The sequence below is a fragment of the Paralichthys olivaceus genome, chromosome 2, assembly GCF_024713975.1.
Source record: "Paralichthys olivaceus isolate ysfri-2021 chromosome 2, ASM2471397v2, whole genome shotgun sequence".
NCBI lineage: Eukaryota > Metazoa > Chordata > Actinopteri > Pleuronectiformes > Paralichthyidae > Paralichthys > Paralichthys olivaceus.
Genome location: NC_091094.1, coordinates 11,318,465 through 11,331,660, shown reverse-complemented (window position 1 = coordinate 11,331,660; position 13,196 = coordinate 11,318,465). Strand labels below are relative to the sequence as shown.

General features: G+C 41.7%; 1 protein-coding gene across 1 annotated transcript in view; it reads right to left on the bottom strand.

Annotated features, from left to right (window-relative positions):
- foxj3 (forkhead box J3) overlaps positions 1 to 12,010 on the bottom strand; it is a 76,391-nt gene extending 64,381 nt beyond the window's left edge. Inside the window, exon 1 of the mRNA XM_020101692.2 lies at positions 11,715 to 12,010. The gene's annotated coding sequence lies outside the window, so the exon portion shown is untranslated. The remainder of the gene's footprint in view (positions 1 to 11,714) is intronic.
- Positions 12,011 to 13,196: the final 1,186 nt, after the last annotated feature.

Below are 13,196 nucleotides of genomic sequence, written 5' to 3'. Positions count from 1 at the left end.
TCAATGGCCTCAAATGACTTTTTAGTGTTTCACTATGAAAGCGTTTTTGCAACTGTTGCACTGTCTACAGAAATAAAGGTGGTGACGGCGGTGTTTGTGGTGGTGTTGACGTCATATGAACCCCCGATTGCCACCACACAACAGACAGCCTCAATCTAAACATACTACAAAAAATTCCAACTGAATTTTATTGTAATAGCTCATGTTGATTTAAGAAGTAAACATTTTCAAGGTTATATTCTAAATTTTGTTAGCTTTGTATAATTAATCATTTATCTGTTTTCTCATGATTTCTGGAATCATTTTGCTTGATGTAGTGCATATTAAATTAACCTTTTTTGTACCTTTTTTTGGTATGTTTGTGTATTTAAATACATGCCAACTATGCACTTCTTCTGCTTACAATGAACCAGGTATTCAAAGTGTTAAAGGTATTTTTCTTAATACATATTTAATTTAATCTAGTTTGGGATGGTGATAATAGTCAGAATTGCTGCTAAAAACTCACTCGTCCTACTGATATGAGCAAATTCTGTCTAATTGTCATATTCTTCTTTCCTTCACCTACAGTCAGTAGTACAGTGATGCACATCTTTTTTTCAAAAAGTATGTTGAACACTGTATCTATATCAAGTCGTACTCATTTATATCAGCAATGTGCAACCTCTACTTGAAAAGCATTTAAAAATGTGACTTTAAGCTTAATTGATGTAGTTCGATACAGTTCTGCCTTTCTTGTGACTGGCTTATGTGTCGCTACATGGCAAATAATGTGTGGTGCCGTATCAAATTTTTGGTTGTGACAACATTTTGAGCTGGAGGCAAGACCACAAATAATTAATTGGCACCAGTACAAACAGTGTTGAATTGTAGCCCTGCTCCTCGGTTTAGCACCAATGTTCCAGTAAATGACATAACCAGGAAATAAAAGGCAATACTTTTTGTAGCAGACTGAGCTTATAGCATGTGCTTTTGGACAGAGCAATTTCATGTTGGGCTTTATAAAAGGCACCAGACGGATTTCACTGAAAGCAAAATGCTTGTTAACAGAAAAGATGGAAATCAAAATGTCTGAGTGGTGGTCAAAGTGGTTCACTGCAGGGACCTCTTAAAAAAGCAAAAACATGACAAAACTCAACGGAGAAAACAGATGAGATAAAAAAAAAAAAAAGGTTTTAAAAAGGCAGTCATTTCGGACTACTAAATAGGGATTATCAGGCATAAACCCAAGCAGCAATCAACATTTATCAAAGACTTGATAATATGCTCCTCTCCAATTATAGGCAATTGCAGAGCATCATTTTAAATTTCGTTCGCTGGGCTGAACACAAAAAAGGCTGAAGTCAGGGCACTGTGAGCTGACTGCAAAACTTAGCTGAAGTGTGGCTGGGCTGTACAGCACACATTAAGTCATTTAAGTCCCCATGCTCATAGTCCCTCCCTAACCTCCCACTGTACACACCAGTAACTGCCCCAGCACTAAGCCTTTCAGACCAAACTCTGCTCAGCCTTTGGCATCTTAATAAGAGGAGGGAAACTAGAAGGGAAGTGAAGGCATGGCAGTCTTTTAGAGGAAGCCGAATAAATGACTGAACACACACCCTGGGGCGGGCATGCCGGGGGGTTTCCAGGAGGTCGGAGCGAGCGGGGCCAATCATGTCAAGACGAAGGCGGCAGACTAAAACAAAACTGACATATCAAAGCAGCCAAGCCTTGTAGAAGGGAAAAGAGCAGCGGCGACACAGCATTCAACGGCACAGTTTGTTGCTGCATCAATGAGAGACAGACACAACCAAAACAGCTAAGCGATTAAAGTGGAAATTCCGTCTGCTGAAAAGCGGCATCTCTCTCCGATAAAAAAAATGGTAAAACCATCACACCATCCGAGTGATCTTATGGCCTTTGATCTCATTGCTGTTTTCTCTTCTGGAGGTAGGCAAACTGTAAACCAGGATTTATGGAGAGTCTCTGTACCCAAACCTTTAATCTCCCACCCTAATACAAATCATATTTAAGAGCAACTGTTCAAACCAAAACTCTATCATTACTAAAACAAACTAACAAGGCCTCAGGGCTGCTTTCACAGATTCATGTAGATAAATGCTTTGTCTACATGTACAACCAAAATCTGTGACAACCTGGATAAACCAGGAATGTGCAATATAAAAGCACACAGACATTTCAGGATCATGAGAGCCCTTAAATGAGTTTTGTTTTTAAATTGGCTTGATGAGAGCCAGTGTGGCCTTAAACTCAGTTTGCTTCTAATGAGATATCAAAGCTCGACTGTTTACTACGTATCTTCTTTCCTTGTGATAATGAAAGGAATCCTCTGAGGTTGCTGCCATGCTGACACAGCCCTTAGGCGCTTAAATCCAAAAATGGGTGCATTAAGTGCATTTTAATTGACTTATATTTACCCAGTGTATTGTCTTGCAAATAAAAAAGACCTTCTGGCACTCCTGTAAGACTGAAAAAGTAGGTCACTCAGTCTCCTGTGAGTCATAGATTTTGGCAGGAGACCAAGAAGAGCAGGTATGGGAGAGACAGCGCTGGAGCTAAGAGGGCCTAATGGTTTACTACTACTATTTCATCAGTATCATAAAGATAATCAAGTTGGATGATTATGGATGCAGAAGTTTAGAGTATTAGAAATTTACACTGACAAAATCATATTGTAGTTTTGCCTCCTGAGGAGCATTTCAGTCTTGTAACTGCATGCAAACTCCTCTACAGTCCCTTGATCCATCCATATAAATGTCTTAAGTAAGGAAGATTTCTCCGATTGCAGGTGAAGTTTTCCTCTTCAGTACCAAGGCCCAGGGCTTTACTCCCAGGACCACGGCACCATGGCAAAGCAGTCAACTTGAGGGGTCAGAGCCAGGCCTGAGATTTCCAAAAACAGTTACTTTTTTTGAACGCAGTGACTCAGCCTGGTCAAAGTCATCAGTCACACAGCCACCCAGGGATGACCACATTTTGAGGGAGAGCTTATGTGCACGTCTCGAGCCAAACACACCGATACTTAATTACATTGAGCAACTGGCACAGATCACGTCGCCTCAGCCATTGAGCCCCTCCCCCTGCTAACCTCTCCGCCCTCTCATTCATCCACCCTGAGGGAGAGGCATGCAGGCCAGAGGAAGTATGACTCATCTGAGTAACAAGATGCATTCTTCAGAATTCTCTACAGACGTGTTGTTTGCTAAGTGAAGAGCACCGGAGAGAACAGCGCAGAGAGAGATAAAGAAAAATAAGTGCAGATACAAAATTTAACAATAATCAAGATGCAGACTACGTGTGAGAGCAAGACAGAGAAATGGGGTGGGAAAGATGGGGCAAGAGCGAGTCATCACTTGTGTGGGTTTCCTGATCCTCGCAGATCAACATTTCCTCCAACTCCACCGAGAGAATCCTTGGCCTCTGTTAGGGGTTTTCTGAATCACAGATGGAGATTCCAAGTACTACATCTAAGGCTAATCCATCAGTTTTCACACAGAAAAAAAACAACAAATGACGACAACAAAGAGGGGTTTTGACGTGTGATTCTGCTGAGCATGCAGAGGATAATGAGGCATACACAACTGCTACGAAGAAAAAGTGTTTAATCATCGGGTCTAGCAGATTCACCGCAGCTCCTTCTCAACCAACCCCACATCTGCAAAACTTGGCACTCGCCCCTACAGATCATGAGCCTCACACACTGCATCACACACACTCTCCAACTTCTACATGAAGCTATTTCGGGACTAGCCTATATTAACATTGTCTGAAATCACAAAACAAACAGAGAAGCTACACACCGCTTTCAAGTCTGATCAACCAACACAAGGCTGCCGAAACATGCCTGTCTTGTGATTTCATGATAAGTGATCAGTCCAGTGATTCCTATTAATCGACTGTGGCGGTCCACCACAGTTTCATAATGAAACCAAAAAAAATGTAATTTCCCACTACGACATTTAATATCTAAATGCTCATGATCTCTCTCACTCACAAGCACATTGACTCAGACCCGTCTGTCATTGTCGGACAGACCATCAGCAGCATTGGGAGAAATCCTGTCACATCGATGGCTCAGTGAACCGTCAAAACGTCCATTAAGATGTTCATCCTCAGCAAGCAGATAAAACTCTACATAAGACTGGTCTCCTGTGAGTAGCTGTCATTCGAGTTGCATATGAGGGCAGGCTGTGTTTGTGTGCTATGACTGATTGCACTGGCCAATCCCAACAATCAACCCCCTGGCAGCTACAGATAGAAACTAAAAAAGAAAGAATCTATTAAGAATCTCAAACACTATGTTTTACTGTCAGCAGAGGATGAACTTGAGTGATGTGGCAGCAAACCACATCCTCAAAACTCCACTATTTAACCTCACTAAGCAGGCTTAAAACTGTGAACTTAATTAAACCTGAGCCTCTCTGACTTTCCTCTCTGAGTTTGCACACTGTCATTCAAACATTAAATGCTTCGCTGTTGCTACATTGCACACAGGAATAAGCCAATAAACCTATGAGAGTTGACATAATTGCGACTTGGATTTCTCACCTCCTTTAGAGATACTAATACCACAGCAGCAAACGAGCATAGAAGAGACTAGAATAGCTCTCAGTAGAGCGCATACCTCCACCAGGGGCCAGTAGTCCCCTCAAATTCAATCAAGTATAGAAATCAGTCCCCATAGATATCAGATACATTCATGACAGTGTTTCTTTTATCAAGATCCATGAATTATTCACTTGGAAATATCTAAAAATAAAGAAACCCCATCTTGTAATGTTAAAGAAGGTATGAATAAAAACTCCTGGATGTGCCCCTTTGTCTGAATCCAAGCCAAATTTTGTACCATCCTTTAACTGAAAACTGTTTTTGACCTGCATGATATGAGAAAAATCTGCAATGTGTGATAACATAGTTCAATACTGCAGATGACGATATGAATTTTGTATGGTGTGCACATACATTTCCTATGTCTTTTTCGGCCATCGGGCTGGCTGGCCTAACAGTCACCACTAAATTGTCAGCAATTAATGAGGGTAGCTAGATGGCCCATGCATCCAACAGTTATCTATTTTTATTCATACTACATACCTTATCTTGTTTTTTATGAATGTGTTTTGGTTCTTGTAATCATTGGGTTTTTTTTGTTTTGATAAAATCAAGAAAGTGATTAGAGTGATTTAAGTTACTTTCTTAAGCAGCAACAATTATGTTTACAGCAGAATTAAGTCACTACATTAGTATCAAATATATAATATATCAATAAGTAATAATAATATAAACATTTATAATATGATAAATATAATGTGGATAAATTAAATAATATTATAAACATGAAAATCCTGAGTGAATGAAGTGCATGGACATCAGTCACTATCGGTCATCTCCTCTGTCCACCTCCCTCTGGTAACACTGCTAGAGTTGCTGTCTCACCTTGTAGCTATACGTCTACAAACATTTGACAAATCTGAAAACGCAAGAAAAAAATAAGGCTAGCAGTCTACTTACAGAAAACTTTTATTTTAGTTTGTTTGTTCATAATAATTCACTCTAAGCTTAACCACACACTGTGGTTGTGTAAAACAAACCACAGTGGGTGAGAGCAGAGCAGCTAAAGTTGTTGAACATGGGATTTTGATTACATTTACAGAGCTGAGAGCGTAGTTGTGTTCAGCTTAAGTTAAATGGTCACTTCTCACTTATCTCCACCACCTGTGTGCAGTCTGCTGCATGTGTCCATCTCCTCAGAGAGAGGAGAGGCTGCAGCCCGACCATAACAGACACAAAAACACAGTATAGAACATTCAAGATAGGTTTCTCCAGTTCATTGGGCCCAGGCTCTGTGCGCAAGTCTTATGATGGTATTGAAAACCTTGTGGTGACATGGTGCATGTAAATAAAATTACTTTTCTCTCTAATTCATAGAATCTCAGGCAGTCTTTTACGACATGATTTTTTCCACATGCTCATATGGCAATGATGACGAAAATATAATTTATTGCTCAGCACTTCTGCTCAGCACTTCTGACCATCTTCTGTTGAAGTCAGAAGTCTTTCCAGGAGAAGATGGATCAAGTTCGGGAAAGTAATTTGTGACCCACAAGACTATCTCTTTGAATTAAGACTCAGTAAATCTTAAATGCTGGTAAACTGCAAACAACATGCAGTGTTTACTTATGCTTGTACGCATGCACCAACCACTGCCTCACAGAGCAGAGAGATTTTCATATTTAATCATGTCTGGTTTACGGTAGACAAGATGCTGCACTTGTCATTACCATGGTATCGCCTCTAAATTCTCATGTCATGCATGCAGTCCACAGAAGGGAGCCTAAGGTAAAAGCTGAAAATATCATCTTATTAAATTATCATTTCTTGTGACACTTACAGAAGTACAGTACAGAAACGGTTAAATATAGTCATAAATCGCAGCTTTGTGTTTGTTCATATGCAGACAAAGCAGCACTGTTTAGGCAGTTGTTGGTCATACCATTTTTAGATAAAAAATTTCCCAGTTCAAAACCAACATAAATCCCCGTCTAACCTAGGTATTCTGCCACTTAACCTGAAAGTGAATATTGTATCTGCTACAGGGGACACTGTAATGATTAAATCAGATACCAAATACTAAGATGAAAACCCCATTCTTATTACTTAAGCTGTGTCAGCTTAGCAAGCTCCTCATGCTGCATACAGCTCTAATGTCTCCTAAGAGTGTGAATCATACAGTATAAGCATATCAATTGCTTTTTCCAAGTAAAGAACAAAAAAGCTTAAGAAAAATATACTGATGCTGAGGGCCTATCAGAACTCAAGGACAAAGTATACAATACGATGAATTATTAAATCCTTCAAGGATTGAAGAGTCAAGTCTGTCTTATTCATTTAGGGCTTGGCTATTCATTAGCACCCCCATTAGTAAATTCTCAAATGCACACAGCTTCTACGAATACAGCATTTACTCTGAAATCTCTTTTATTTTACACGTTATTAAGCATCACAATAACTCCTCCTTTAAGAGAGTTTATTTGTGGTCCTCGATTTTGTTTTCCCATTAAGTGCACTACAACCACACAGCACATAATCTATTTTTATATTTACTCTTCGCTTCATGTATTAAGATCAAGCTAAACATTTATAATGGACTTACAACAAAATGTAGTCGTCTTTTGCTACCACGAGCCTGGAATGAGTCACAGAAACTGCCATCAAGTACAGGAGCAGCCTACCCCCACCCCACCTTTGTCTCTTATACTTTCTTATTCCTCTTTTACACCAAAATTAAACTGACCCAGCAGACTCTTGTGTGGGTAGTTACAGTAGTAATGATTAACCAGAATGAGGAAATAAAAGGCTAAACATTTTCAAACAAGACACGTATCTAAGCAAATGTGCAGATAATATTGGGAATGAACCATTTGAATTAAACATCACATGCTTCCCTCACTGATTCATGTCCACACATACAACTCCACACCAGGACATGAATTGGAGCATATAGGACTAGTTCACTGACAGACTCAACTCAATAGACTGGGAGGAGGTGGGATGAGGAGAACTAGCTAGGCAGTGTATTGTTGGATGAATAAAAAATGAAAGTATAGTGCTTCAGTAAATTCGCTCTCTCCATCCCGTGAGGAGGGCTGGTGATGGTAAAGGGGTGGGGGGGGGAGTAGAGGCTCGTTTGAAAACTGAACCAGTGCTGCATTCCCACATCCACCCGTATCCAGCGAGGGGCTCTTTAAAAATTCATTAATTTACAGCAAAAATAGATTAAAGCACCCAGCTGAGCAAAACTCAAATTTGGCTCCTGAATAACATTAATGATAAAATATCTCCCACAAGCCCAGGGGGGGGTTGCCTGAAGAGACGGTGCGGGCTTTTTTCACCTTACAGCACCTTGAGAGTCATATATTTTCAATCATCAATAGAATAAAGCATTTCTAATTGTCATTTTTAATTACGCTTTTCTTTGGATGGAATCAAGAGCTGCGCAAAAACCTGCAAAAAACTAATTAAAATCCATCCAAGGATCTGTTGTTCCCATGATGCCGTGCCAATGTCATTCTATTTACCATTTGATATCTCTGCTACAGAGACTCAATGACAGCTGCTCCAGGCCCCCAAAAATGCCTAGAACTGCAGTTACAGTAATTGCTCTGGCCAGCACTAAATGAGGTTCACTTAAATGCAATTATCCCCCTCTGATCTCTCACATAAAGAGACTTCTTTAACATGGAGAAGTGGGCTCACACAATGTGACTGCAAACAAGATTCAAATTGGAATCAGGGAGGCATTTCCAACAGATGAATGGCTTCATAGCTCATCTGCATTCTAGTGATGCACAGAGTTGCTAATGAAGACTGAGCCATTCCCTTCTTACCAACACAGCCACCATAAGAGCAAAACTTCACGCTAGATATGAGCAGAGTACCGGGAGAAATTTCTAACAAAACCATCCAGTCATTTGGCCCGAGCTGCGTTAGACGACAGCCCAGACTCCACGCAGAGTAAACAGCTGTTAAAAGGAAAGGAAGATCCTGTTTTTTTTGCCTATCCAAGGTGAAAAACGCACTGAAGGACAAGATGACGGGCAATGAAGCAAAGAGAAAGAAATTCCAACCTAAAATAACTTCACATTCCTGAGCAGAGAGGGATTGAGAAAGAACAACACATTGGATGCAGACCAAAAATAAGTCATTGTAAAAATAAAAAACCTAAACAGAGGCCTTTGACCAACAGCATCCCCACTACACCATGCCAAAAAAATATCAGCCATGCTCATGAATAAATTGCCATCTGCCAATCGCATATCACAATGGATTTTCTTACCCAAGGGTAACTGCCTAATAGGGGTTGCTACGGAGGGTACCTGTTGGGTGCTGTCCAAATACACAGGGTGGTGAGGGGGTGCTGTGATGGGCATTTCATGTTGCCAGAGGCTCATATACCTCCAGGATCCTGATAACTGCATCTCAAGGATGGCTATTTGAATAATCACTTCAACAAGGGGAGAAATTAAAAAGCCTCTCAGTGAGATGAGGCTAGGCACAGGGCCACACTCTGAATTCCAAATGAGGAGCTGGTATTCAAAAAAGTGGACGCCCGCTCCAAATTCACTGTACTACACTAGATGGCTGACCCCTGACATCTATCCAAATCAGCTCCACCTCATGTAATTATTACATTTAATTTATTACATTATACACAATCACCCCCAAGAAGAACATTATCTGTGACCCACTGATGAAGTGTCAATATTTATTTACACATAGTTATTCTGCTGCTTTGTGTTCTGCAGGTGACAATGAAATATTTTTTTCTATAGCGGTGATGGATCAATGTGCTGCCAGCGACACACACGCGAGCACACACATGCAAACACACACACCTTGGAGAGGTAGGTGTCTAGTTTTCAAACCATTTGGCCATAGACTTTTTTTTTTTTTTTAACCACTCCAGGCTAAACCCACCATTAACGAGAAGTTGTATCACATGCTCCCATTCACACTTTTAAACAGTTACAGTGAGAACATACACATGCGTAATATTTCCTATTATGTCTTCACAGCTTTTCAGTCCATTGATCAAAAGCTTAAGGATTTTTTTAAGTCACTAACTCTGCTCAATGTGATTTGAGTCAAGAGCAGAAGAAAGGGGTCATCCTGTTAAGAATGTTGACAATAATAAATCCCCAAAAAACAATACAACAAAGCCTTTTAATTCAAGCCTGCATAACAGTGTTCGTCATGAACACATCCTTATAAACTCAAATTTGATGGAAGCAGCAGTAGTGTTCTTAAGGAGCACATTTTACAGTGTGTGGCTGTGATTCAAATTTCTGCATGCAATCTGTAAAAGGCATGCACTGGCTGTACTGTCTATTCTTTCACAGCCAGCCAGCAAACAACAGCAAAATGTCTCTTTCAATATCATGTCAATTTTGTGAATGCCATCAAGGTCCCAAATATCTGTATTGCAGGGGTTGAGACCAGCCCCGGACGGAGCTGCAGACACTACAATAAAATGCCACTCAACATAAACGGCACACTGAGCCTTTTTAACACCTTGTCTTGAAACTCAGGGCAAAGAAAAGTAGAGAAAAAGGAATAATTCCCAGAATAAGACAGAGTAATGATCCTATTAATTTCAAGACAATGGGCTAAATTAATCTATTCCAGCTCTGCTTACCTGGAAAAACTGCCTTCTACAGCTTCATGTACAATAGCTTCAATCCAGAAAGCTGTAGGCTTGCTATTTAAAGGATGGGTGATTAAGAAGCAAACCAGGTCTGACCTTTGATTGTGGGTGCTGACTAACGCTATGGGCATTTTGTTAGTTGAAGCATAAGGTCTGGCAAGGTCTTGGGATGTTTTGTTTTAATTTTTGGGAGGGGGGGGTAGTGTTTTGTTTTAGTCATAAATCCAACCTTTTTAAACTGATTTTATGGCAAAGTGAACTTGAGCATGAGAATATATGATGATTAACCAATAATGTACACCCCATTGCACCCAGATCATTAAAACAACACTGTGACTTCATTGATAAAACTTGCACAAGTTGACAGCGAAGCAAATTAGGAGTTCAGTCATCCATCGTCTAATAAAGGCCGTCAGGATGAAGCAAGGACACTGCTTTGTATACAGCTGCACGCAAATGCCACAGCTGTTTAGTTGAAAGTTGGTAGCATTAACTAATCAGTGTCTGTGATCTCTCTCTCTCTCTCTCACTCTCTCTCACACACACACACACACACACACACACACACACACACACACACACACACACACACACACACACACAGAGCAAATGGTTTAACATCAAAGCAAAGCATGCCCTCAAAGATGCCTTGCACACAGGACCAAAATATTTGACTGCAACATGGTCTGAGCCATCTCAGGGAAATACCCCACAAGGGTATAACCACCAGAGGCAGGAGAAAGCCCTGCGATCACAGTCTGGAGCATAAAATTGACCTGAAACATGCTTTTGCACTTGTTGATTTTCCAGCCGCATGACAAACCTGCGCCCTGTCAGACAGCGAGTCTGCTCCTACATGCGGGGATCATCTTTTTCTTGCTGGAGGAATGTATTATCCGCCTGAGAAACAGACGACTGACAGACGAGAAAACACGCTGCAACAGCTGTGAGTCAAATACCAGCAGGGCACGCAGGAAAGCCAAATGACACTGGGCTCTCACACACTTTCATGCCGGACACACGGCGTCTCTCCATAGCGAACAGCTAGCTAACCGTAGCAGCTGGGGTAGGACATTGTATCCCTTCAACGCGAGGAAAACACACACCTAGTCCCGGCCCAGGAGAGAGCGCCCACACCGCTCAGCTAAAGTTAGCAGGCTACTACAACTGGCTAGCTAGCTGTCAAAGTTGCCCTGTCAGTTGTCACCGGTTGCACGGCGGCGCTAGCAGGCTAACGCGAGAGCTGTCAACTTGCGGGGAGTTACTGCAACGCGCCCGGGGTGTACTCAACACTGACCGGGGGGACAACACCGACGGGCTCCCCCGGGTGGGAGGAAAAAGGGGGGGAAGAGAAAAAAAAATGTGTCCCCGCACGCCCCGCCACACGGTGTGTCAGGGCCTGTTCACCGGGCTCAGTGCCCCACACAACTTCAGCGCGGCTCACTTCCCCGTTAAAGTCGTCCATTTCGTGGGCCTCAGTTCAACTTCCATGCCCGTGTAGCTCACTTACTCTGGGTGAAAGCTGCCGTGACGCTGGCTCCCTGTAATCCTCACGGTAGTTTCAGAGTAGCTGCCCCCCTCTTTCCCCCTTTTTCTTCCGCCTCCTCGTCTTCGGCTAAGCGGGAGATCCCCACGGGTGTCCTGCGCTTCTTGACGCTACGGTCCTGTGCAGAGGAGTCGCTGCAGCTCGGCCGGTGTGCCCGCGGTGCCGTGGCGTCCCTGCTCGGCTTCTCTCCGCCTTCTCTCGTTCGCCTTTCTCTCGGCGGCGGTGCCAACATCCGGGACCGTGCCCCCCTCTCCCCCCACACTCCTCCTCCTCCTCCTCCTCCCCGGTTTCATTAAAAGTGCCCGGAACTACTTTCCCATACGACGCCGCACAGGAAGGTTTTGTTTTTTTTTTCCCTCCGTCAACCTCACCGCCCCTGCCGCCACAGAAACTAGCGCGCGGTTAAACGCACAATCCCGCAGTGACGAGAACAGCGGCTCCGTCCGCACATGAGCTCATGCGTGTCTCCATCGAGACATTATATTGACTTTAGAAGCCGTGCGGGAGAAAGTCTGTCAATGTGTTTTCTAACGTGACACATGGCCTAATAAATACAGAAGTGAGGAGACCTTCACAGAACACAAGGAGGATTGTCCACGTGGGGATAACTCACCTTTCACCAAGTGTTGGCTGTGGTTGAAGTATTTAGATAGATTGAAAAGTACTAATACTACACTATAGAAGTACTCTGCTCGGTGAAAGTCCTCTATTTCAGATTATGATTAATGTACTTTTTTAAGGTACTCGATGCAAATAAAATCAGGAGACAGTTTTATATACAGCAGTATTCTAGATGTTATTTATACTATAATATTCAATTGTGTTATTATTTGTTAGGTTATTAGTTGTTGGAAGTAAATTTTCCCCTTCCTTTTTATTTATTGAAACATTTTGTTCATGAAAGTGAATATGTACAAAAATAGTTATAAGTAATAGCAAGAAGTAATATTTAAAATCAGGGGTGAGGGATACTTATAATTAGATTGGTGAAAGACTGACTGATGCTGATCACAGCTGCCCAGAGCCCTAGCACACCTTCAGAATTTTTGGTTTTGTGCAAACAACTGTTCAAATCTAAAAATTATGAAATATCATTTTAAATGATTTTAAAAAGGAAGTGGGCCCCTGGGCAGGTTTTACCCCTCTGGCTGTCTAAATAATAATAATAATAATTACATCAACGATAACAATAAGTGCAGAAGCATGTCTGGTTTAATTATGCTTTAAATAATTGCTGTTTAAAAAATCCTTTACTTCATTCCTTCAGTCTTGTTTCTTGGCCTAAACGCCTCGTTTAACTATGGCAAGTTTAAAAAAAGGATCATCTTTTAAAATTCCACCATGTCTCGCTCTCCTCTCTACAATGCAAACTGCACTTCAGCTAATAAATTTAGTGGAATTCTCAGAAAAAGGGGGTTATGGCCTCAGAGTCCTACAACCCTGGCA